This window comes from Haemorhous mexicanus, chromosome 26, assembly GCF_027477595.1.
Source record: "Haemorhous mexicanus isolate bHaeMex1 chromosome 26, bHaeMex1.pri, whole genome shotgun sequence".
Lineage (NCBI taxonomy): Eukaryota > Metazoa > Chordata > Aves > Passeriformes > Fringillidae > Haemorhous > Haemorhous mexicanus.
In genome coordinates, this window is record NC_082366.1 from 5768124 (window position 1) to 5795546 (window position 27423).

The 27423-nt window shown below is 43.4% G+C and overlaps 1 protein-coding gene across 21 annotated transcripts in view; it reads right to left on the reverse strand.

Annotated features, from left to right (window-relative positions):
• MAP2 (microtubule associated protein 2) overlaps nt 1-27423 on the reverse strand; it is a 143871-nt gene that overhangs the window by 92688 nt on the left and 23760 nt on the right. For 15 of the 21 annotated variants that reach the window (XM_059868103.1, XM_059868115.1, XM_059868114.1 and 12 more), the window contains exons 2-3: nt 27233-27291; nt 2673-2738 (exon numbers count right to left, since the gene is read on the reverse strand). The exons of 1 other annotated variant lie outside the window; for it this stretch is intronic. The gene's annotated coding sequence lies outside the window, so the exon portion shown is untranslated. Of the gene's footprint in view, nt 1-2672; nt 2742-27232; nt 27292-27423 lie in introns of all 21 variants that reach the window. 5 more of the 21 variants (XM_059868106.1, XM_059868104.1, XM_059868108.1 and 2 more) reach the window with 3 other exon arrangements.

A 27423-nucleotide genomic window follows, 5' to 3' on the forward strand; every position in this document is an offset into this window, starting at 1 on the left:
CCTGGTGATCTAACCCTGGCAAACAAAGCAAGGATGTTTAGACCCAGCCTAGAACAGCCATAAAGCCTCCTTAGCTCCTCTGTGAGGCTCACTAGGAGCAGGGTTAGAAGCCAGATGACCATCTCAGGGCAGGGGCAGACACAGAGGCCCAAATCCACCCCTGAAGCTGCTCCCTGCAGGAGAGCCCTGGGGGTGACCTGGCACCACGTGCTCCCTCTGGATGCCTTTGGCTCCCTTGGTCACCATGTCATATGTTCAATGGAAGGTGGGTGCCAACCACCACGTCACCCTGGCTGAATGCCACACACTCTAATCCAGCACACCTCATTGCTGCTGCACACTCTGGCTTCTGTTGCCTTTTGTAGCAGCTAACAAAATGTTTTTCCTTTGATATTCCTTTTCTTTTGATCTCTTTTTGATATTCCAAGCCAACCCTGTGGCCACAGGATTTTTAAGTTCTGTCAATCTAGAATTAAATCTCTTTTTACAGCCTAAGTACCCCTTACCTCTTTGTCACAAACATTATATTGTTTGAAATAATTTCCATTTTTCCAGTATAACACTCATTTTCTTCTTTGTAGCCCAAAGGAATGATTTGTTACATGAATCTTAAAAACCCAGATAAAAGGAGGAAGCCAAAATGACTGCTAAATCAGAAGTACAAAAAATGTATACGTATTTTTATATGTAGTAAAAAAATCCAGTATACAGCAACTCTGATTTAATAACAAACAGCTGATGCCCTTTCTTTGCTTTTAGAATGCCACAGAGGACTGACAAGATGCTGTGCACAGGAGATGAAACATTTCCATAGCAGATGAAAACCTGCTTGGAACTGAAGGGATCACACTGCCAAAAAATCAGGCTCTTTATCCACCAAGAGTATAAAAACTAGGCAGTTCTACTTGTCTGCTGGCAATGCTATCATTTCTATTTGTGAGAGAGCCTTCCTTTCCCCCTCTCCAATGCTGCAGCAAAACCCTGGATTCTGACACCAAGCCCAGCAAGCAGTATTAGTCCTTGAGACAGAGTTTGCAAAACATTAATGAAATCAGAATGAGACTGCAGTTTGGCTTCTTGCCTTGGACAGTGGAAGTGAAATTAAAAGTAGAGGGAAGAGAAGGGACTTGCTCTCAGCTAAAATCAAATCACTGAATGCATTTTTCACAAATTAAAGCATTTTAAACACTATTTACTACAGGCTTTTCTATTTCAATAAGTCTAGTGATAACTGATACCAGGAGGAAACAATATTAAAAGCAGCTAAGGTAAACTAGCAAGTAAAGAATTCCTTTCAAAAAAAATATATTCAGCCAGGAAAATCTATTAGGTAAAAGCCTTCTGCAAAGACAGAAAAACTACAAGGGCCAAGAGAATGGAAAGATGTGTAGAAAGGGGGAACAAACAAGAGAATTGTATGTAAGAAAACAGGAGAGAGAATATCTGGAAAAATTCACAATGCTTTCCCTCAGGAAACAGCATCTATCACGCAGTCCTGAGGTTCAATGACATTGATTATTCATCACTTGCTCTTAGCAGTGGCCCACACCTTTGGAAGTGCCTGGGTTCTGGGCTGGGATTCCTCCCTGTCCAGGGAGCCACAATGGCCATTTCAGGAGCCCAGGCTTTCTCAAAGAGTGAAACAGAACCACCTTTCCAGAAAAAAACTCTGTGGCTTTTTTTCCAGGTTTTTAAAAGGCCCCCTAAAACTTCAGACTAAAGCCACATGCATATTGTGATGGCACACATTCCCTCCAGGTCCAAATGCAGACCTGGAAGAAGAAATATCATCACCTGTAGGGCACCATAACAGAGAACAACTTCATAAAGTCTGCTTTGGTAGGTGTTGGGTGAGAACTGGCACCTGGGAAGTTAATTCAAGATGGATATACCTTTTCCTCTCTCCATCAAGGTGAAGGGAGCAGATTTCCAATCCTGCCTGGATTTTCTTATTTTTTTTTAAGCACAGTCCTCAGTGCAAATCAATGAAATCTGTATTCCTTAGCTACCTCACTCACTTGGAATCCAATACAAAGTAACTTAGAGATTTTATTCTGCAACATTTCACCTCCCTCTTTCCTTTACAGAGGCAAAGGCTTGAAGCAATCACAGCCAAAAGGTACCAGGGGAAGAGGACAATAAACTGCTACTCCTGGGAATTAGCAATGACATTGCCAGAAAAACCCAGCTTGCTTTCCTCCTTTTGATAGACAGACATAATTTCTGAAGTGCCATCAGACAGATGCTCACCCAGCCCTGACAGGCTGCAGGAACCAGGAGAGACTGTACCTGCTTGGAACAAGGCTGCCAGTTTAACCCTGTCCTTGCTGATGCTAAAATCAGTATTAAGACAGCCCCAAATGACAGGGGGCAGCTTGCACCTGTACTAACGCAAGACAATAGGCAAGCATTCAGGTTTGTATCTCACATTTCAGCAGCTGCAGCCAAAAGGGCTAATTAGTTACCTCCAGCATATATTTACACATCAAAAATAACTTGACAGTGCCTGGCACGACAATTTGAAAATCTCTGCAAAGCTGACAAAAACAAACAACAAAAAAAAACCTCAAACCACCAACTATTGTTTAAATCAAAAAGGAAAAACAAAATAACAAAGAGCAGCCCACGCCCTGTGCCACATTCATCCCCACATTCAAAGAGAGGCATCCTACCTTTCCGATCTTTGAACAAGAAGATCCCAATCAGCACACTGCGTCCAAGACTACCCACTGAAGAATCTGCTAATACAAAACAAAGGGAGGGGAAAAAATCCCCTGAAAACACTGGATTTTTGCTGAAAAACCATTTTTAGCTATGAGAAAAGTTTTTCTTCTATCATACAAAGACAAAAAAAGCATGAATATACCCATATAGTATAGGAAGGTGTGTCTGTATAAAACACACAGTATGTATGCATCAATGTATAAACAAATCCACAGAAGTTTATTACCTATTCATCTGAATTCATCCAGCGTGCACTGCTAGAGATTTTAATCTACAGCAGACAAACCCAAAAAGCTTCAGCATAAAGGCACAAGCCTCTCAAATTCTCAACAAGCAAACAAACAAAGCTGACATTTTTGAAATAAAACCATTACCAGCTCATATGCTGCCATACCCCAAAAGCCTATCCTTAAAGAACTGCTGCATAATCATTCTCCCGGAGTGCTGCTATCCATGGGCTCGCTGCCTGTCTCCAGCCAGACGCAGTCTGCAAGCCACCAGCTTGTCTCTACCATGTGCAACGTCGGGAAAAGGAAAACTGCAAATTAGCAGAAGTCCCCGCAGCGGTGAAAAGGAAAAGAGGGTGAGTGGGAGAGGAAGAGGGAGTTCACTGGCCACAGAAAATTCGAGAACGACGCCAAGGCAGCCGGCTCCGCCATCACTCACTCACAATAGGATGCTGCACCTCGCGGCTGCTGAGGCGGTTTGTCAAGGGGCTGCTGCTATCAAATGCCTGACAGGCATTTTAATTGCATCCAACCAAGTGTGTCCCCAGGAATCAGGCCTTTAATGCTGTGAATATCATCAGCTGGCTCCTTTTGTGCTGCTGCACACAAGGCTGCACTGCACGCAGGCAGCAGCGCAGCTGGGCTCTGCCGTGATGCCGATCCAAACCCCAAACGGGGTTTATGGATGGTACGTGACAGAAAGGAGGTCTGGAAGGATTCAGGATTTTCTGCTTTACAGATCAAGAAGGCATTTGGCTCTCCCCACTTGATTTTTCTGTCTAGTGCCGTTCACGTGTTGGAACCAGCTTGACTATGCTGCTGTTTGAGCCTTGCATTTGCTTATTCACACCGAGGGGAAATGCAGAAGTGCTGCAGGATTGCAGGGGCAAGCAAGAACCCTTCAGGACTAATAAGGATAACAGGGCTCACTGCACAGTTCAGCTCAGAAACAAGTTCTTTGTGAAGTGAGGACTTCAGTTTTACTGCCACTATTCAGTGTCTGCTATGTCTGCTTTGATCTCATCTCCTTATTCCAAGGCTTTCTTTAGGACAACATTCATCTCAGTAGGAAAAGGAACCCGTGAATTTAGAAATCACCCTGTGCTCTGTGAGGAGCTGGGGTGCTGAACACCTCAGCTGGAAAGCACTGGATAAATTAATTTTTTAAAAGAATATGAGGAAAATTAAAAGTTGAACTGGTTTGTTTTCAAGCATTTTTAGTTTGTAATAAAGCACCATACATAGCAAAGGAGCAGTCAGTCAGGAGTAACCAATGAGCCCAGCACACGCTTAAGGACTGAAGACAAGATTAAATTTCCCTGTACTCAGGACACACGAGTCAACTAGGTTCACTCCCCAGCAGTAACCTGGGGTTTCTCAGTCCCTGTGACAGCACAGCACTTGACAGGGAAGGCTATCAACAGGAAAATGAAACATCTCCCCACCACAAAACTTGGGAGAGGTCCAACAAACCCCATTTACCCCTGAGTGCCAAGGGGCTTACAGGAAGGAGTAACAAATTCCCCGTTGATTTCCAGGGGTTGTCTCCCAAAATTCTGGGGGTAGAGAGCTACAAAGGGAATCAATTCCCTTCTGCCTTCCCCCGCAAGCACAGGATGACTTCACACATCCATCAACCGTTGCATCAAACAGAAATTCCACCCTTGCTGCTATAAACAGATCTTAGGAACTTAAGAGCATCTTTCCTGAGCTGACAGTTTTCCCCCACTCTCTCAACCACCACAGCAGTGAGGAGGATGAGGAAATGGAGGAAGGCAGGCTGCATGGGACAAGGATGACAGGGCAGCAAGCACCACATGGCAGCAAAAAGGCCTTTTGGAAGGAGCAGGAAAAAACAAGCCAGAGTGGCACTAAGGCAATTCTTCGACCTCTCCTCTGAAAAAGCTTCCTGTGACTCATGGGAAGGGGTGCCTGCTGCTGCCACTGCAAAGATCATCCTCTGCAGAACACAAGGAAACCCTAACCCTGCCTTGCTACCATCTCTCCCTCACTTCTCCAGCTCCCCTTCACTGGCCAAAGCAACCAGGAGCTCAGGGAGCAAAAACATTGTGGACTTGGGATGGTGGAAGAATAAGAAGTCCTGAAAACGGTCCTGTAACCCAAGAGAACTCCCGAGGCTCACAAGGGATGGATACACATTGCCAGCCTGTGTCCTACACCCTGGAGCCTGGGGATGGACCTTCAACCAGCTACCCAAACCACCTTCAGGCTGCCCATGCCAGCATTTCCAGAGACACAGTGGCTGCTGAAACAGCCCATGGCAAATGGTTCCATCTTAAGATACTGCAAATAAAAACCAGCTTAATCATCAAGTTTGTTCTGGCTGCCCTGAGATATGTTTTCACACCTATAAAAATACTTCTGAAAAGACAAAAGGCATAGGAGGAGACAGGAATGAAGAGCCTAATCCAGATAGATGCTGGAACACAGAGAACACTCAGCCCTGTCTGAGATTTAACTGCATGTTTACCTGGCTTGCTTACAGGAGTAGGAAACTCATCACATAAAATCAGTGCATCCCAACACAGTGAAAATACAAATGTAAGGAAGTTGACAAGCCAAAATCCTGGAGATTATTAAATTACATTTTTAGCATTGTACTTCTCAAAGAGGAGTAAAGACATTTACCATCTCAGAAAATCTCACCACCGTGACTGAGGTCTGATCTAAACTCAAAAAAGATTTTGCTGGTTCGGGTGGGTTTTATTTCATTATCACATTCACACAAGATAATGAACTCAATTTCATTATTGTCCAGCTGCAAACTGAGTCCCTCTGTGCAAAATGATGGGCAAAACAGAAGGCAGCTGCCATTACAAATTAGGAGAGCCAAAACCCTAAATAGATACTGGTAGTGTTCTCCACATTTCAGGATAATGAGGGGATGGGAGGAGGAAAGAACAATCATCAGTTTGGGCTTTCCCAAAGTCACACACAACCTCTGCTCCCAAACAAAGCAAGATGCTTCCACAACCTCAGCCTAAGATCTTTCTCCCAAGTCACTGCTGAAGCCTTGCAACCAGTGTTTAACAAAGGACTTGTGGGTTGGTTGCTTCTTTTTTAGCAAAGACTGGATGAACATTTTATGCAATGCCTAAAATAGCTTCCAGTATCATCAGTGATGTAGATTAAGAGGCATAGGTCTACTGAACAGGAACTGCACCACTCTGGTAAAAATAGCCCTGGAACAGGGAATTTTCTTTTTATTCACTATTGTCTTAGCACTTGAAACAGGGATGACTGCCTTCTGGAGAGCTTGAGAGGAGACAAATGCTTCACCAGACTCTCTAAATACTGTCTGATCTTCTGCAGTAGTAATAAAGATCAGACTATCTATTTTACTATCCATTTGAGGGGAAAAACGTGGGGGTTTTCCCCTTCCCAAGGCAGGGGAAAAACAAAATAGAAGAGCATTCATTAATTCAAGAAAAGCAGATGCAGTTTAGCACACTAGCTCTTCCACCAGGGTTATGTAGTGAGGAAGGCTGTAAGGTGGAGTCTTCCTCTCTGTGGTTACTGACAAAACAGAGGATGGATGGGCAGCAGTAATGAAAAGCCACAGGCTGAGTTAGCAGCCTCTGGGGGTAACGAGGATTTCAAGGCAGCTTAGAAAGTTTCAGGATGCAGGGGGACCCTGGCTTTGTTTTTAGTCTCCTCTATGTACAAGCATGCAGGAGCTGATCTGCCCATCTCCTGCAGCCAGCCCAGGGCCCTTCAATCACCCCATTTCCTTTACACCAGCAGTGCCACCAGCTTTGTATCCACAGCAGATCCCAACCCCAACATCTTCACAGGACTCATCTGTCCTTCCTCCCAGGCTCCCAGGAAAACAGGCCTGTACTGGTGACATTGCCCTTCCCCAGCATTCATCCAAAGTCACCCCCTATTGTGACCAGCTCTCTTGACACACCAGCAGATAAAACATGGGGTTCTGTGCACCATGATTCTATAAAGAATCTTCAAATCCCACGCATATTATGGCCTCTCTTTCTCCTACTTCAGCTTATTTGTTTTAAACGTGTCAGACAGATACTTCCAGACATGATCTCTCTTTTGTGAATCCTAGCAGACTCTCCTCAACTAAATAATTGATATGTGGAATATCTAGAAAAGGATTTTCTAGTTCTCTCTGTGCCAGCATGTCACTAAAATCAAGCTGGAAGATGAAGGATATTCAAATACTCCTAGGTCTGTTTTGCAGAACAACCAATACTGCACTTAACACTTTGAAGCCACCAAGTCCTTTGACTTTCTGAGGAAATCCTTCATTTCTAGCTTAGAGACCAGTGAGAACAAAAGAATAAGAAAGCAAAATTCATTATATGTGTCTGTTAGCCCCTAAACCTTGCAGGTATATGTGGCAGAGATACTAGTAACAGCTGCAACTCAAGTTTTTGTATAGCTGCCCCACACTAAAGCCTCCCCTCTGTCCTGGGCACTGCCTGGGATGGGGAACAGCTTCATCTCACTGCTTGCTCAGCCTGCTCTTTCTGAGGTGCTACTGTCCCTGACAGCTGGGCAGAAACAAACACCCCAACCTCCAAATCCATCCACAAAGGAAAAGCAAAGAGGTGAGTGAGCAATCACACCCCAAATTTTGACAGGGCAGAAGCAAACCTCCAGCTCAGAGAATCACTGAAACTTTGTAAAGACATCTGATGTGTCCCAACTGGTACAGCCCAAAAGTGCCTTGGGACTGCACTGCTCCTGCAAGGCCACCCAAACTTTCAGCTGATTCCCTGTGTTTCCCCCAATATGAGAAGCAGTTGATGGCCCCAGCCCTCCTGCAGAAACCAATGCCACCTGAGAGAGACTTTCCACAAAACCAGATGACTGCACTGCACACATGCAGGGATGGCTCTGAGGGCTCAGACAGGGCTGTGCAGGCAGCACTGCATTAGTGGGAGGCTCAAAGACCACACCAGTGAACACACAGCCCTTGTCCTGATGGGTGTCCACGTGACAAGCTGTGCATCAAAGAGAAACACCAACTGTTTCTCCATCCTATCACATGGTTCATGACTAAGAAAATACTGCAGATAGATTCTGTACCACTTGTTCTCACCTTTTTTCTCTCCTGGCCTACCAGTGGGGTGATGAGTCAAGAAAAAAACTTGCTTACTGTAAAATATCACAGCTACTGTAATAGAATTTATTAATGTATCAGTTTGTACTTCACTTAATCAGGTAACCCAATGTTTTCAAATTAAATGTCACGTCATAACTTGTATCAGAAGCCTTAGCTATTATTCTATATTAAAACTATAAATAAAATATTCTAAACTAATGAATCATTTGTTGAAGTAGATTTTGCAAAACATGCAATTAAAACATAAACAAAGCTGGCATGGTCTTAAAGACATATAAAGCAGTAACTGCAATGCAATATACACAGATTTTAGCTGTTTGTCTAATCATAGGGTTTGGATGGTATTTCAATTCAAATACTATTTATATTTAGGAAAACATGGTTTTTCAGTCAATAGGACATTGGTATATAGTTAATGCAGTAATGAAAATAGAGGTTTGCCTGAAACAGGTTGGTATCTGTTACCTCTTCCAGTGAAAAGGTATTTGCTTAAAGATCAGTCTTTAGATTGATCCACTTGATCTTGATTTAGGTCAACTTAAAGATCAATATTTTCTCAGAAATATGCTCTGTAGCAGCTAAGTACTGCCTTCCTAAAAGCTGCCACATGATTATTTTCTCTTATGTCCATACTTTCCTTCAAGAAATATTTTTTTAATTTGGTTAGCTCAGCTAACTGCTGTTCCTCGACAGCAAAAGCAACCAGACAGGCAATGGGAATTGCAGAAACATGTAGTAACATGTAGCACAATTGGTTTCAACAGCTTCTCACTTAGCAACACTTTATGTAAGGAAGGCAGTCAGGCAGAAACCCACGGAAGAGCTGCGGGCGGCTGAGCCGTGCCGAGGGGAAGCAGCTCTCTGCTCACCTCAGAGGACAGACAACAAAAGCAGCCTCATGAGCACACTGCTGGCCCTCAGCCTGACCCACATGGGTGCAGACATGGCCCTGCCAGAATGATGGAACAGCTTGTCCCCTCCTGACATGGGCAGCCAGGCTGAGCCTGTCCAACGCCTGCCCTGCACAGGCTGCAGATTTTGCTCCTGCTGGAGGATCTCACTGGGGTGGAGAAGGCACCAAGGTTGGCCCTGCCTCTCCACAGTACCACTCAGATTGTACTTTAGGATCTGGAGCCAACAATTTTACTGGCTCTGTGACCTGCCATCCCCCAGACTTCCACCTGGTGCACAGGGTGCAATTGGTTCAGCTAAAGTCTGACCACCAATTAACACCACTGTAAAGACTGAAAAATAAAGATGTTCCCAGCATTTGCAAGAAGGCTCCCTGCCTCTTTTGAGAAGGTTTCAAAAAGAAAGTTAGTCTTTGGGACACAATGGCTCCTATATTTGATCAAAAAACCCCATGCAATGATGCAGAACCTGAGTGAGGAACCAGCAGAAGAGCACTATTAAGAAAGACCACAGAAGGAACTAAGAGGAGAGAATAAATGGAATAACTAATACACATTTGCTCCAAGGTTCTCTCTGCACCAATTGGCAAAAAGAATACAACTGAATCATTAATAATTGAAGGAACTTGAAGACAAAGAGATTTTCATCCAGTGTTAAAGGGATGAAAGAGGGCTGTAATGAGAATTCTGATGACGGAATCATCTGCAGAGGGACTGGGAAGGAGGAGGTTATATTTTAAAGAAATGGTTCCTTTGTAAGACAAGAGCAAGCATTCTCATTACTAATGCAGACAGACACATCTGAAAGACCTTATTCAGCTGATGGTGTCACCAAACACCCTTCTGGACACAAGCTCTCCACTAACAATACCAAACAAGGATAGGAGACTGCTGTAACAAAATATAAAGTGTCACTTGTTTATTCTTTTTAGCTTCATAAATCATTTAAGGATGAATATTAACAAGCAGCCAGTTTTCTGTGCCTCTCTTAACTGGTGATTCTCTGCACATAGTTGATGGGAGCTTGAGCTTTCCCTGCTTTTGGAAGTTGGTCCTGCAGACCAAGTCAGGACCAACATCAGTAGCAAACATGAGGGGTTATCCCTTCTTAGGAGCTGAATCTTGTACAGAGCAATTTCCACTGACACCTTTTAAAGGCCCATCAGCAGTGGAGACAGGCACAGTCATGCCAGCCTCTAGCTCAAGGCCTGGAGTTTTGCACCAGACAGTTTCTGAGCAAATGAACTGTGCTAAGAGACAAACAAACAGCACATTAATTTCACTGGCTTGCTGCCATATTCGAGGGGAAAGATGTTAATGGAACTCAGTAAGACTGAAATGAACCATTTCCTCATACAGAATAAAAAGCTACAATTTCAAAAACAGAAAGAGATCAAACTAGATAAATTTCTGAAGAGGAGGAAAAGTCAAAAGCAAAGAAACAAAAAGGAAAAAAAAAACCCCAAAACCAAACAACCAAAAACCCACAAAACCAATGCACAACACCACATCATTTACACAAAGTACTAGGATCCTAGTGTGAACAAAAAGCTCACATTATCAGAGTAACCAACTCCAAATTAACTACTGATCCCCTAAAGCTATCCTTGCAATACTTCCCAAGTCCCAGCGTGGGGCTTGTGACAGTGCAAACCACAAAGGGCTTTTCAGATTTACACTGTAACATCATCACTCACCACAGCTAACTCAATGAGCAGCAACCAGCAAGAAGGTATGACAGAAATAACTGAAAACTATTTTATTTTTTAATGCCTTGGTAGAAATGATTTTACACTTCAGTAACTTGAAAAACAAGCTACTGTGACCAGAAAATGCTTTTTTCCCCTGCAACATGTGATCAGCAGATGAATGGAAGGCAGAGTGCAAAGGCAGGTATCAGCTCAAGATAAAAAATCTCCTGACTGCATGCCCCTAATATCCAGAAGCTTGCCATCTGATAGAGAACTTGGAGAGTAAAATAAACTAAAGAGCTTAAGGCTTTTTTTTTTTTTTTGTGCTTTCATTTTAGTTTTATTCAACTACCACTCTACACATTGCTATTTGATTTCTGTGGCTCAAGGTTTTGCCCCTTTAAGAGACCAAAAGATTCTCTCATCCTGAACTAATCTTTTATTCTTGAATGGCACTGGACTGAATCCCCTTATTTCCCCTGGGTACACCAAGGGTAGTGACAGCTGATCCTTGCCTATACTGCCCAGTCAATTATTCTTATTTTCCTTCTGAAGCCCACAAAGACTCTTCAGTACTGAAAGCTCTCCCAGTGTGAGGGCACCTGCTAAGAAATTAATGCATGAGACAAAATAATTGGTGGGAGGAGGAAAGGGGCTGTAAGGCACCAAGCAGCTCACTGGAACCAGAGGCAAGAGCTCAGCCCAGCTCCTGCATCTCTGCCCTGGCCACTCTTACACTGTATTGCTCCCATTTTGTCCACACAGCAGCAGCTTGAGACTCAGCTGCAAATCAGAGTTTGAGGTCCTGCATTCACCTGTACCAACTTACTGTTTGTCACATGTGTAAATACAGACAGACAACACCTGCCAGCTGCAGGTGAGGTCTCAGAGGGGACCTGCTGAGCTGGTATTGCACTTTCAGCTGGTGCTGCATGACACAGGAGTCTCTGAGAACAGCACAGAGGTTTGGCTGCCACAAGATCCTTCCTCACACCTCCCAGTCCATGTGGAGGGGGAGCAGGAAAGAATGCAAAGAGGATGCAGCTTGAAAATAGAGAGCAATTGCTGTTTGGACTGGTCCTTGAACTAACACACACAAAAATCCCCAATCAAACAAAATCCCTACAAGCAAAGAGAAGCTGGGTCCAAATCACTTACGGCTCATGCTGAGATCAACCAAGAATGTCTCTACCAGTCTCTCTAAGTGAAAGAGAGAAAAACCCCTGGGTTCAGCCAGGTGCCTTCAAGCTCTTAAAAGCGAAAGACCACCTCAAAGAATCCGCTAAGATAAGAAAATTAGAAAAGAAAGATGGATTTTAAATAGAAGATTTGTCTTACCTGAAGATTCAGAGAAACTGCATGACAGGAAGGTCCTGCTGCAAGCCTGGCTGCTCTCAGGGAAGAGTCAGTCTGAGCCAAGGCTGATCTTAGGGACCAGAGTTTGGGGAGAGAGGGAGGAGCCCCTCATCTTCCCAAGGAGATCCCAGCAGGAGCAGAGGCTCCCATTGAAAAGCCCAGGATACACAGGCAGAGCAAAGGCCAAGCTGACAAACAGGCTCACTCAGCTGCTGGCTGTTCATTCATGCTGGTGCCATCTGCTTTACTCCATCCTTCGAGGGCTGCAGCAGCAAGGAGGAACAGAGGCTGTTTGCCACCCTCCTGCTGAGGAGCACAGGAAAGGCAGGCTGCTCTGTGGGGAGAGGAGGCTGCCCCTTGCCCAAAACAACCTGTGTGGAAGGGGCCAGGCTGCAGGGCAGGCAAGAGGGACAGAAGTGAGGGCATGAGACCAGAAAAGAGCTGAGGAAAGCAGCCAGGTGATTGGTGACCCATCCCAGGCTGAGCAGAAGGGAGCAAGGAGGCTGCAGAGCCAGGACTGAAGTGGGATTCCAGCATGGGCAGAAGAACATGGATTATCCCAGCTGAAACCAGAGTGCTGCCCAAGCTGGATGGTGCTGACTGGTGTGCAGCCCTCGGGCTGCTCCAGCAACCTCAGCAAGAGGAGGGACCCCACATTCCTGCACTTTTGCAGGATACACAGCCACTGCTTCCAGGGACAACACTCCTCCTTCTAGAACTTATTCCCAGACTAAAACTACCCTGATATTAAAGTTCTAAGTACATTTGAGGCCCAGATTACTGATTTCAGAGCTGTGTGGCTTCAAACAAGAAGACACAAGACAACCTTTGAGGTTGTCACCAAATGCAACACAGCCACAAGCCCTGGGACTGCTCACTGAACACATGCACATCTCACATGGGCTTGGGGATACCAACATTGGATCACTCATCCCATCCCAGCACTGATGCCATCCCCTCACCCATTGTTGTTGGTAAAGCCTCAGCACAGGAATCAAGTGCTGGAGAACTTCATATCTATGTGAGTGTGTATATATATCCAGACACAGAGCACAGAACTGTGAAACACCCCATCTGCTCACGTTACAACATTTGAAACACATGCAATTAACTGAACTGAAATGGCATAAGGATCACTCAGTGTCTTTTTCCCTGACTCCCACTATTTCCACCTTCCTCTCACCCTAACATATGGGAATGCCATATGAATTACTGAATGGATCATGCTAAAACTGGAGCCTGCAAAATCTATTTTTAATACAGATTATGGGGGGATATTGGCAGTCTCTGGTGCAGCATTGTTTGCCTTACAAGTTTGGTCTGTTACTACTTCTGGCAAGCCCCACTTCCAGCACTCCAAATTCTTCCATATTTTTCCTTGGTGTTCTGAAATAAAACTCAGTTTCTACGAGAGTTTTTTGGTGGGAACTTTGCAGGAATAGCTGGTCAGGAGAGAGTTAGCACAATGCAGTTTTTCCAGCCTGCTGCTGCCCTTCTGAAGCAGCCATGAGATGCCCAGTTTTCCCTTTCAAAGCTACCAAGGTATTTATTAATCAATCATGTAGGGCTGTTGCTGAGCTTTCATGAAATATCATGGAGACACACAAATCATGTGCTGCCCCAGGAAATGGATAGAGAAGGGTCTACATGGGGTTTTATTGTCCTCTGGTACAAATTGGGAAGGTATACAGCTTTCTCACCCACTCTTGAAAGCCCATCACCCTAAGGAACTGAAAACACAAGGTCAAAGTCTTAGCAGGAGAAATAATTGGAACAACCAGATTTGTCTGCATGTTGATTATTAATCCTGATGCAAAGCTAGGGAGATGTACATTGGAGATCCATCAGCAGACAGACACAAAAATGAACAATCTCTTTACAAGGCCACAGCAAGTTTTACCAGGCACTTTAAAGCCAAGGCAGGTCAGGTCAACCAGTTATTATTGCTCTGAGCAGCTCACACATCAGTGTCAGCATACACTACCTGAAATTGCAATGGTTATCAAGAACACCATTTTCTCCTATCCTTGAAAATCAATCAAACCTCATCTTTACAGCCAAATGCACCATCAGCAATGCAGCTCAATCCAAAACCAGTATCAGATAAAAACCTTCAGGAGAGCTCATAAAGGACTAGAGGGAACATGTACCAAAATGAAGTGATTTTGGACAGTAACTACTTCTTTCCTTTTAACCTGTACAGCCACATCAGAACTGGGCTCCACTGGAAAGTTTTTCTTCTATAATGAATTGAACAAGGAAAAAAACCCAGCAATTCACACATACTCAGAAGATCATGTGGATGCAGAGTTTCTAACTGATTCCAGAAATTACATTCATATTTGTATATGAGATTTTACTTCAGAAAACACGGGTGTTGCCTAGGCAAAATGGGATGCTGGGACCTATCCAGCATTTCCAGCTGTGGCTGGAGACAAACAAGCCAGGGATTCACAGAGTTCCCAGTAGTTAAGGCATGGAAGCTGGGTGCACTGAAGCAGCTTTAAAAATGTTTAACAAAGCAGAAAGTGGAACTGATGTGTCATAAACTACTATCAACTACCATGAAACTGTTACCTCATTTTAATGTGCCACAAATCTAAGCCAGCCTCTTCAGGGTACCACCATTTCACACACAGAGGCAGCTCAGAGTCTCACACTTAAAATACTTCCACATACTTCTTTTGCCCTCAATGAAAAAGAAATTCCCACTCATTTCTTCCTGGCTACTCTCTGCAGGACTGAAACTTCAGAAATGTTCTCATGGTTTTCCCTGGGACAGTGAAATTTGCTGGCAAGGCTGTGCTTTCTTGTATATCAGGTTTCTACTCTTTACAGGCAAACTCCCTTTTCTTTTCATCACTCAGTACCAGAGATTTTATTTCATTTTTCCTGATGTAACCATAGATCAAAGGATCTGAAACATTTTAGAGCATGACTAGAATCTGTCATGGATTAGGCACCCATGTAAAGGAATAGAGACCCTGTGCTCCACAGAAAATCAGGTTTCTACTATTCCTTCTTCAGAGAAGCTCAGGAAGAAGTGGGCACCTATTTCTTATGGTCAGTGTGGCCAAACTCAACTGGGAAAGAAGCCCAAGTTGAGACACAAGCACCAGAAAAAGCCAGTAAGAAATTAAACCTTCAGAAGCAGTAGGTGCTGGGGAGAGGCAGCATGCCTGAGATGGAGCTCAGGGGAAGAGACAGCTCAGCTTCAGTGACCAAGGCACTGCCCTCACATGACAGCAGAGCCTTGAACTGGTCAGGTGGAGTTCCCCTGTCCCATATGTTCCTCTGGCTCAGAGAGTGATCCACTATGCCTTCCCTTCAGCAGGGGGAAGACAGGGAGTGGGAAGAGGGCAAATTAATTCAGAAGCTCTTGGCAGGCATGTAAGTAAAAAAATAAAGCCAGAAGTTATGTAGAGCAAGCCCTGTGCTGCCAAATGAAGTCACGTGTGGCATAGTTCTGATCTGAGTATATTTTTTTAAGTCTTTATTGTTGTTGTTATTATTATTATTAGCATTTGGCAAAAGGAGACAGGAAATACCTTGCTGGTGATGTCTGCTCCCAGCACAAGTCAGTTTGGAATGCTGAATAGCTTACCCTGAAAAAAAAGGGAGAACCAACTATTTTCAGCCCCAACCTAGACTGTTACTCACGTAAGCAGCATTGCAACCATTTGAATTTTGTTTCTATTTTATAAGGGGCTACTATATGAGGAGAACAAACATTGCCAGGAATGTTCACTTTTCTCCTCCTCTCAACTGGGCATGGTCCCGGGGGGAGGGGGAACTTTGCACACATATACACTTGTGGAAGTTGAGTTCAATTTAAGAGGAGAGAGCCTCTGTTCAGTTAAAAGCCTTATAAAGAAATGAACCCTAAAAGAATCCTGCCTTTCAGATACATAAACACAAAACCAGAATACTGGCTCGTCTGTAAAGTGAAATACATGGTTCCCCTGGAGGATAGAAGTAACTCCCAGCCAAGCCAAGGGTTGACTGACTGACATGAAAGACTTGCTCCCTGCAGCAGCAGAACGTATGGTCTAACAGGGAATCAAATTTGGAAGGAGCCAAATTTGATTTGGCCTCTGTTTTTAACTCCTGGACAAAGAAGTAGCTTAAGCATAAGGAGGTTGTAAAATTATGTTGCTTACAAAAGATAGGCTCAGTTTAGAAATATATAGAGCATCAAATTCATAGAACACTAAGAAGGCCACCTACAAATCTCTTGCTTGAAGTGAAAGCCAAAAATACAGCTCTCTTCTCTGACAGAATACATCCCTCCATCTGTTTGCTGCTTCAGGTCAGATTAAATACTGCAGCTTCCTAGAAAGCTAAATAAACTTTACCTAAAGGGACCCTCAGAACACTGACATGTGACTCTGACTGCCTTTATTCCTTCTCTCCAGAGTTTGTAGCCACAGAAGAGTGCTGTGCCACTGCTTAGAGACTTACCACACACCCTGAGGCAGCACCTCTTCACCAGACTGTGGTGCCAAACGCTCTATCTCCATCACATTACTGAAAAGCACTTGGATGTTTCTCATGGGTGGACCCCAGGACCAGATGCTTTCATTTCTGCAGGTTAAGTTTGTTTTTTTCCAGAAGCCTGACTGGTAGAAATAAGCTGTACATTTATGTTTCACCTAGACACACCAGGGTCCCATTTGCACAATCACACACAAAGCAGCACCTCTGTACTCTCAGGTGCACAAAGTGTGTCTAGAGTCAAACAGCTTTTAATCCAACAACCTGATGCCAATGCTGTGAATCAACACAACAAATATTCAGATAAATAAAATTACTGTGGATGTTTCATTCTCATGCTGGTGGAAAATCAGGACTCCAAGTCCTTGGCTTCAAAGCACAGGAGTTCTGTCATCCCTAATGATGGAGAGTGCCTACAGCTGCTTGTACTGTTGTGTCTTTGACCCACTCTGCAAGGGACACCAGCACTCTCCACTCATTTCATGTAAGCCAACATTCAATTTAACTCACTCACCTGTGCCTGCCCTGCCTGTTACCTCTCCCTCTAACTACTACTGAAAGCTAATGGCTGTTTACATCACTGCCTAAAAGACTACTTCATAACACACTGGATTACTAAAAAAACAACCTCCATCTTCAAGAAGAGCATCAACATACCCATAATTTAAATGCAAAACTAATCTTACTTAAGAAAGGCAATTTTCAGTAAGACTTTAGCAGATGAGAGCACTATGACTTAGGGGTAAGGAGCATGAACTAACCTTGTTGAGGAAGATACCTGAAACAGTTCCTTAAACACTCTGTACAAACAGCTGCTCCAGAAGCACATGTTATGCACATATGTTCAAGAAACCAGTGTTTCTTCAGAGATGGCATTATGTGCTTTACAAGGCCACATGTCCAAACTGGCTCTATTCTAATGTTTCATGGACCAAACAAAATTTGTCATTCACTTTTAGATCACCACAAATTCATGACAGAAACACAGCTCTGATAACCAGCCACTTATAAATTGCTCTTTCATAGCCTGGCCTCACCTACCTATTTTCTTATAGCCATGGATGGCAGAAAACACAGGTGTATGCTGTGTGTGGAAGCAGGAACTGATGGATTTACAGCCATTTTTAAACCAAATGAGAAGCCAGTGAAGCGACAAAGGGAATCTGACCTGTCATAATATCAACCATATCTCATTTATCTCCTGCAGTTAGGATAAAGATAGAACTTAAAATTACTACAGCTGTGCAGTTCTTCAAGAAGAAATAGGGCAAGAGAAGCCACAACAGAGCAGCAGCCAAGCACAAGTTGATTGATGATACCAGTAACTCATCAACGTGTATTGTCACAATTTGGTGTCAGCCCACCAAATTACTCAGGAGCACTTGCTAAATAAATGTGAATCACTTTGTTGCAGCAGCCTTTTTCACTTGACACTCAGGTGTGACAGCTGCACCAGCACGCAGCAGCCCCCACAGCTTGCTCACCCAGGACACACACACTTCCTTTCACTCACAGAAGGTTTTGAGGTTTGCTCTCAAAGCCCAGACTGTCACAAGCTCACATGATGCAGCCACAGCCACACACACATGCAGCAGCACCCTTCAACCCATAAAAGTCACCACCATAAGAAGCATAGTGAGGTGGCCCTGTGATTCCCTCTGCTGTCTCCCCAGAGCTTTGAACGGGACCATGAGAACTCTGTGCAAAATTCACCTACAAAAAGTAAACTACTATGGAGTACAAAGTAGTTTGTTTGCTTGAGTAGAGCTACATTGTCACACAGGCTACTTCCTGCTAAATCACTATCCTGTACCTCTCTTGTAGAGTGAGGCATGCCTATATAAAAAGCCCATAAATACCAAAAGGATTGCAGCCTGGTGCAAAACTCCTAATGCCCAAGTCCAGGCAGGTTTGCTGTACTCCTCAGAGAGAAAGACAAGCCTGTCAATGGTGAACAAGTGCTCCTTCACTTCCATGCCCACCAAAGCCTGCATCAGGCTGCAGGACAAGCAGCAGGATCATCACTGCTCACAGCACTCTGGCATGGGGCAAAGCTCCACATTTCTTCCTGAACTGAATGCAGCTCTTCCCTTCTTCAACTCTACCACCTCTCACTGTCTCTCTAAGCTGAAAAATAAAAACTTCAGTTTGACAGAACCACGGGGAAATACAAGGACACAAACATGTTATTCACAATCCAGAAAATCCCTTTTCTGAATTAGAAGCACCCAAAGGCTGAATTCTCCAAGGCAGCTTGCTCAGAGTACTTGATGTGGCCAAGAATAAAGCTGACAGGGCAGAAAAACCCCTCAGATTTTCAATCAATTGCTGAACCACTGAACCGAGCACAACTGAGGATGGGATTTCAGAACATTACCAGACACATCCTGATTTCACTGGTGCTTCAGCAGCATCCCCTCCTCACCTGCATCCCACAGCTGCAGCTCTGCTCAGCACAGCTGCCAAGGCCAGTGCAGCCCTTCCATGACTACCACAGACCAAGAGCCATTTCTCTGGGAGGATTATCCAGAGTTCATTCCCTTTGGCTATCCAGTTTGCTGCAGCAATAAAAATAGCTCTGCTTTAATAGAGCAAGACCTATGCAGAAAGACTAAATTAACATAAGTTCAGATAACAGCAGAGATTAAAGTATCATATTCAAATATTCACAAGATTACTATGCACAACAGAGAACACATGCAGTGGACATGAAAAACAGGTCATTAAAGCATTAAAAATCTAAATAGCATTGAAGGAACTTTCTATCAGGAAGGACAATGAATCAAAAGCAGCAGCAGCACTCTATGCACTGCATCTCTGAATTACAGCCAAGGGACTGAGGAACAAGCTCTAACTTCTGGCTAACCACCTTCCTTCACCCAGCCAAAGGATTTTATTTGCAACTTTGGCAGCTCCCAACACAGCTGCTTCTCCCCTCCATTGCTGTGATTTTCAATTTGTTACACCATCATTTTGTCCTGCTACATTTACATTCCCTCTGAGCTGACATCCTGCTTCCAGGGGCAGCACAGAGCACGTCTGCTGGATGGTAACCTTCCACTCTGCAAGATGTGCACCACTTTATGCACACTGCAGGAAGTTTTAATCCAGAAGCAATCCCATGCACATCTTCTAGGCACCAGCTGCGTTGTTTGGTGGGAAAAAGCAGCGAGGAGAACATCAGAAAAACTCTGTATGTGCCACTTCTTCAAGGAGTGGGATGCTGTTAGATAAAGTCTTGTCTCCCTTGCACTGCCTGTCTGCAGTAAAAGGGCTGGAGGCAGCTCTGAGCCAATGTCACTGCAGCAGAAAGGCAGCAGAAAGGCCACACCAGCACGTAGTTCCAAGCTGGGAGAGCACAGATGCACTGTGGATGGTGGGGAAGAACCAGCACTTTGTTTTCCCAGGGCCACCAGAGCAGCTGGGTCTCCATGAGGGATCCCAGCCAGGGTCACGTTCCAAGGTGCCGTCTGTCCCCGTGTGCTAGCTCCTTACATAAGGCACTTCCCAGACAGACAGAGAAGCCCTTTAACACACTGGCATCCTATCCAACCCTTTTCCCACTAAGGAGTTTAATGAGGGCTGGTTTCCAGTAAGGTTAGGAGGAAAACAATTATCTTTTTTATCTGTACGAACACAGAAAATAATTGAGCAGAGTGCACAGGGGTGGGCAGGAGGGGAAGAAAATGCAGGGCCCTCTTCTTCCACTTGCAAATAACTTTGAGCCTTGAAAACACTGGGGTAAATACTTGAGTTCAAGGGATATACAGTATCTGGATGGGAAAACATGAAAAGGAAATGCAAGAATAAAAACATCCACAAACCTTCAGCTCTTTTCCTCATTTATTTATTTGGGTTTTGCTACTCCTGCCCCCCAAATCAAAGAGAAATTGCAATGAAGCTGAAACATTTTGTTCATTCACAGAATTTTTCTTTCCTGAAATGTCTCACATTGAACCAGTCAGACCAATGTGAAAAACATTCCTGCAGGGAGTGTGGAGTTATGATCTGCTCAGTGAGGAATGACTCGATTTGCCTTCTACACATCAAGGCTTGGCACAGCTTTCATGTCTCACCAGCAGTACTAAATACCCAACTATACAACCACAAACAAGCTCATATTGGTGCTCAGTTGTTCTGCAGAAGTGATTGCAGCTTAGAATTTTATGTTCATATGTTCTTTATAATCCCTATGCAATTACAACTCCCATTCTTGCCAGGACCAGGCTTCTCCCCAACATTGCTTTGTGAAAGGTTGCACCTATTTAAAAAACCTCAAACAAACCTCATTACTGCTTATTTTGATCACAAGAGTGTTTAGCTAACTGCTGAGAATGGGTCTGCCTTTTACCAGGCACTGCACAAACACACAGCAAGAATATTTATGTAGATACATAGGTGTTATACAGGATTGATTTCTGTGGAAAATGAGTAGCAAAAACATATCACAAACAGATTTTCTAGCAACTCCAGGACTCTTTAGTAGTGGGGTAAAAACGCTGCTTTGTCTGAAGCCATAAGCACTTATTTTCATTTGGTGGGAACTTGAGGGGCAAAAAAAATATCTGAAATTGCAAGTATTACTGAAAGACAGTGGAAGATCTCTGTCCCAACGAGTCTGCTATCTCAGTCATCATTCAATATCAAAGAGGGAGGAAAACAACAAACAAAGATCTTCATTTACATGGTGTAAATGCACCGTTTCTCTAGACAGAGACTACTACTTTAAATACTGCAACTTCTGATGAAAGCAGCAGATTGTTTTATTATTTTTAACAACTTGGGCTAGAGAGTAAAACCCTAGACGTGGTGGACAGTCAACATTTTATACCAGGAACGTTTTGTTTGCTGTAAAGTATTCCTCATGTTTAAATCACAAGTAAAACAAAGTGCTCAACTCCATTAACATTTGTAAGTAATGATAAAGGCAAGTACCTCAGTCTGTTTAACAGCAGCTTGCAAAGGATTGTTCAATTGTTGTAAAGGATGGATCATAGACACGATTTTGAATGAAAATACTTGCTTCCTATTTTAACATTTTTTATAACACCTTATGTAAATTAAAAGGGATATTCATGACCTCAAAAGGATGGATTGGCTGTAGAATTCTGTTCCATTTCCCACCTATACTGTTTTTATAATGAAAATAAGTTTTAATGCTGATTAAATTATCCAAATACTTATCATACTATACATCTCCATTCTGCCATGCACCCCCTGAGCCCCCCCAAAAACCCCAAAACTAAAACCAAACCCAGAAGTAATTTTGGTGATTATTTTTTCCATGGTAAAGCATGCAAAAACACAACAGCAATAACATGCTTTCTTTCTTTCACAAAATTCTTATAGCTGCTGGCACTGCATGAGGACTCCTTCATCCTCACTTAGTTCAGTGGAAGTTTCTGCAGCATCCTTTGGGATAAAGCCCTTAAACACCGAGTTTACAAAGCATTTAAGCATCTGTATAACTCTAAGCACTTGGGCTATCCACCCTCACTTAGAGCACTTAAGCACTTAGACTAAATCATGCGCTTGGTGGCACCGCTGACTCCAGGCTTTACTGCTGGGTCTTCACAGGACCAGCAGCTCCAGAAGTTACAGCCCAAAATCTGCTTTGCTTTTTCAGTATGGTTACCAGATGCAGCATGTACCTCCCATAAAAAGCCCTGATTGGGATCAGCTGTTAAACGAAACAAATGTATGTGTTTCAAGGGACAGGGAGCCTTTGAAAACCAGCAGCATCTAAACTGTAAGTACTCTTCAGAATGAGGGCAGGACTGAGCACAACAAATGAAGCATTAGGTTCAGCACCAGGCACCTGAATCTCTGCAAACAGCAATGCCACTTTGCCTCTCCTATGCTTCTCAATTATAGATTACTCCTGGGTTTGCTCTGGTTTATTGGCTCATGTCACCATGGCAACACATCCAAAGTTATAAGATACTTACCCCTCTCCCTTAGATTCCCTTTCAGCCAACCTGACATTTGGCATTTATTTAGAAGCCTCCTCCACACATATGTTGAGCTACTACAGGTGCTCCAACCAGCAAGGCTCTGTATTTTACCCTCTACAGGTCCCAGGGGTAATAGACTATATGATTTACTTTGGCACTGAGCACTGTATGCAATCTGAGCTGTGTGTCAACTATTTGACAGTTTTCACAACAAACCCACCAGTCAGTGGCAGTTTTGCTGGCTGATTTAGTTTCTTCTGGTCCCATTCATCTAATCATAAGACAAAATAGTCCTTAATTAAGAGGAGAAAAAAAAAAAAAAAGGCTCTGAATTCCCAGTCACAAACCTCTGGTATATTGACCTTTAATTGCTGAAGTCTGGAAGTTTAATTACAGCCCTAAACAATAACTCACTTCACCAGTTTTAGTGCTACTTCTTCCCCTAGATGAGCAATGGCAACATCTCTGTTTATTAACTCAGAAATGCTGTACACAGGAGAGCAAGATGTTTCTCATTCAGAGCCACGCAGTTTTTGTGTACACAGAAGAAAAAGCTAACTAGGACACAACAGAGCACTGGCTGAAGAGAAAACTGAGCCAGAAAGACACAGAGGCAGGACCAGGCTGTCTTCTGGGAGTCCCAGAGAACAGAAGACACTGAGCACACAGCTACACCAACATTTAAAAGGGTGCTGTCAAGACTGGATTTACCCATCATCCATACTGTAAGTCCCTGGCTGAGGATGAGAGGATGCTTCAGCCCAAGCTCTCTGGACAGAGGGATTAGTAATGCTCAGCATCTTAGCCACAGGCCCAGAACATTAATGGGATCTAGACAGCCTTGACATGGGAAAGGTAAAGCAAGCTACTGACAGCCCACCAGCAGACTGGAGAAGATGGCTCCACCCAAGCATACTTCTGATGCTTTGATCCAGGTGTAAAGCCAAGCTCTGGTGTGCCACAGTGAGGCCTGATGTGCCAGACCCTGCATCTTATTTCACATTGCAAAATCAGAGCTAAGACAGGTGCAAGAGCTACCATTAAAAGGCAACAGTTTCCTAGACCACAGTGATGAAACATCAACACCTGGGATCAGGGCCCAGCAGAGGAAGGAGAAGGCAAGGAGGAATTTGAGATGAGGTAACTTTACAGACTGGAAATGTCCCAAATGAAACACAGGGTCAGAAAACTAGGGAGAGCAAAAAGCAAGCTACTCCAATAAAAGCATAAGTCCTTCTGCATTGCCAGAACAGAGCCACCAACTCGTTGAGGTTGGCAGGGGCCTCTGGAGATTTCCCTTGTTCAACTGCTGTGCATAAGCAAGGTTGCATGTGTTCATAGCAGCAACTCTTTGTTCAGAAGACAGCTAAAACAACCCTTTGGTTCAGTTTAATTAGAAATGCAATTAGAAAACCCACAGTCCTGCATGTTAATTGGTCAGGTCAGTGAGTGGTCAGTCCTTTCCCACATGAAAACATCAATTTTCACCTTCATTACAAATCATATGATAATCCCTGGCTTTGCACAGCCCTCAGCTAAAGTCATACCTCATCTCAAACTGGCTCTACTTGGATACATTCCTCAGGGGTACCCTAAAAGCATTTTCTGCTACAAAGACAACGAGCAAATGAGTCAACACACAACTGGGTGTGAACTTGTGCTGCTCTTGAACTTGCTGCCTATTCATCTCTCTAAGCGTAAATCAGGAACAACCCCACTGCTGTCAACTGAATTACATCAAAGACAGAAAGCACACACAGCCTTCTAAATGAAAGAGGCAGTATCAAGTTTCATAGCTTGTATAAAACACTGTGTCATTAAAGGCTGAGCAAAACATGGGTGTTTCATGTCCTATCTCTTAAACCATACTTGCTGTCCTACTACAAGAACACCACAAAAAAGGCTTATAAGTCTCCCATACAAATGCAACCCGACTTGTTTCCTGAAGTACTGTTAAAACTTACACTACTACACATATTCCCTCCATTAAAGGGATCAGGAGAAAAAGAAAATGAAAGAAAATAGAAAAAAAAATTATACAAGAGAAAGTCTAAGACACGTAGCAGATAATGAAATAAAAAGGACACAGGACTGTGATTTTTAGAAATGCAGGGTTAAGCTCTTCTGCTTTAGCAGAAAAGTCTCCAGCAAATTAACAGCCAGCAAAGCCACCCCCTTGCCAAGTGCCCCACACACACTGGGAAAGCAGGGATGTGACTCACTGCTGCTGAGCAACTCAGCTCCTCACACAGGTCTCATCCCTGAGTTCCTTGCTCTGAGATGGAGCACCAGCTGGAGTGGTCCCCTCGCTGCTGAAACTCTCCCTGCCCCCCTGTCTGCAAAGTGTCTCCAACCCTTTCTTGCTTTGCATGAGAAGAGGACGAGAGAGATACCCTGGTGACTTGAAGGGTAGAAACAAAGGGTGTGACTCAGTATTATTAAACTGGAAGGACAGCTGCCTAAAGGCCAGAAACTGTGCAGATAAAACCACCCATTTGGGTGAGCCTTTGTGGCATCACTTCCATTATGGTTTTCTGCTTTTGAAAGGAGTTTTGCATCAGCTTTTCATCCAAAGCAGTAGTTCCCTACCTGATGGGTTGGAGTCCACATGTTCTCCTTCTGAGCACATTGTGAAGTGTCTCAGAGGCAGGCACCCCTGCTCTAATTAGAAACAAAATACAATTTCATACACATATCTGCCCATACTGCTATTGTTTGCACTCTGAAGCCATTTCTCAGTTGTTACACCAGGCTAAGCTGCTAATTAAGATGTACAGCAGGAAAAGCCACTCTGTGGAAGAAACAAAAAAGCACTGCATGAGGCTCAGGAGCTTGGAATCTGATCCCAGCTGGGTCACAGACTTGCCTACTTATTGCCAGCATTAATTAATAACATTAATATCCTAATGTTCCTCATTTCCTGAGATGCAAACTGGAAAAACTAACAGAGTCTCCTAATGGAGACACTTTGTACTTCAGGACTGGATCTCCAAGAACGCTCCTGTGTCCCTGTATTTTTACATATATATATATTTACATATATATACACACACACACACAACTGTACTAATATAGCAAAAAGGAAAATGAGTTCCAAGCAAAACCAGTTGTGTTTCACAAGAAAGTTTTTAAGTCAGTAACTCCTGTATTGATACATTGCTCAGAAAAATGAAGTGAATTCTACAGCCCACCTTTCAAAGCCTGTATACAAGAGGAGAACTTGGAACAACAAGACAAGGAGCACTTCCAATCAAATGGAATGCTGGCAGGTATTCTTGGGGCAAGATCAAGTTGCTTACAACTCCAATGTAAACAGTGAAGGCTTAGTCTAAATAGCTTCTGCCTCACGTGAGTCTCTCTCCAAGAGATTCTCTCCAAAGGATGTTGTAATATCAATGCCTTCAACAGGTAGGTCTGACTTTCTCTTTTTTTTTATTTTAGCACAAGGAGAATAACATACAGAAAACCTGTCACAAAGAAGTAGGGCCCAAGGATAACATCCTGCTGTTTGACCATGTGAACTGTTCCCACTCCTCTGTGCCACACCTGACATTGCTTCCCTCAGGAACCTCTCCCTTTACACTTCCTATTCCTAGCAGGAGAGAATGGTAATGGTGTGTACAGATGAGCAGCTCTGCAAAACAACTTGAGGTGCATAATCTTACACTGGGAACTAGAGAACCTGTATACCCTGCTAGGATGAAACTTAGATTTCTCCAAGAGATCAGGTGCCTTATTAAAATTTTTTATTTGCTGGGCTACAGCAGATCACTTGTACAAGAGAAACAGCCCAGAAGAGCAGCAATTTAAAGACAGAAGTATTAAAGACTCCACAGTGTAAGTGGTGATGCCAGTTCTTGTATATTTTAAAAACAACATAAAGGCAAACGTTCAGCTAGCTCTGTCAGAAAAGGTAAAAAAAAAACCCAAGAACAAAATCCAACTTCTTCATGACTGTGAAGTGTCACCAAATAAACCTGGTGCTTGAAAACTAAACTTCTCTTGAAAGAAGAATGACCAAGTAATTCTTCTTCCAATAACCAATGGATAAAGTGAAAATGGTATTTACCAGCTGTTTTCCACTTGAGTCCTTCAAATAACTCAAAGCTGTCTGAACCCATTACACAAACTCCCCTCTGAACAGATAATACCAGGGGTGCAAGTGGGAAATCCTAGGATCAGCATCTCTCTGCATCTGGGCTGTGTTGCAAATGTGCATATCCTATAAACATCCTCAATAAAACATTTCAACAAAACAGAGCAACAAATCCTCACACAAGGTGAGCATGTGGTGACTAACACACAAGTGATCAGCACATGTTGTAGGGAAGTTTTTTTGCTAAGTGTGAACTCTAAATTTGAAGTGTGAAAAGAAAAAAATGCCACGTCACAGATTCAACTTCCAGAGCTTGTGCTCAGCAGCAGCAGCTCAACTCACAATGACAAGGGGACATTTCCTACAGAAAAGATGTCTACATGAAAAAATTGGCAAAAATCTCAATGTTTTTATTTTCACTTGTTTCCACCTCTGTGCCATAAACACCTTCACCACGCAGCACAGAAAATGTACAGATTTTCTTTGTTTAAAACACCATTACAATACATAATTCATGTACAGGCATAGGAGGAGTCCTGTCAAACTATTTGGGTTTGTTTGAACAAGCCCCAGAGATTCATTAGGCAATCCTTCCCAGTAAAGTCAAGATGCAGCATTTCCAGAGCCCTGGAATGACTGATATGAGACCAACAAAAACAGAAAACCCACCTTGGGGTGGTGTTGTCACCTTGTCAGTCACAGGATATTTTATTTCAGGTTTCCACAATCTGAAACAAAACAAAAGCTCTCAGTTAGTGGCAGCTGTTAAAGGGAACAGCTTTATTTTTATTATATGAATTAAAGACTCAGGAATTGCAATGTTAATAAAAAAACACCTTTCTTCTCTGCCTTTAGTAACA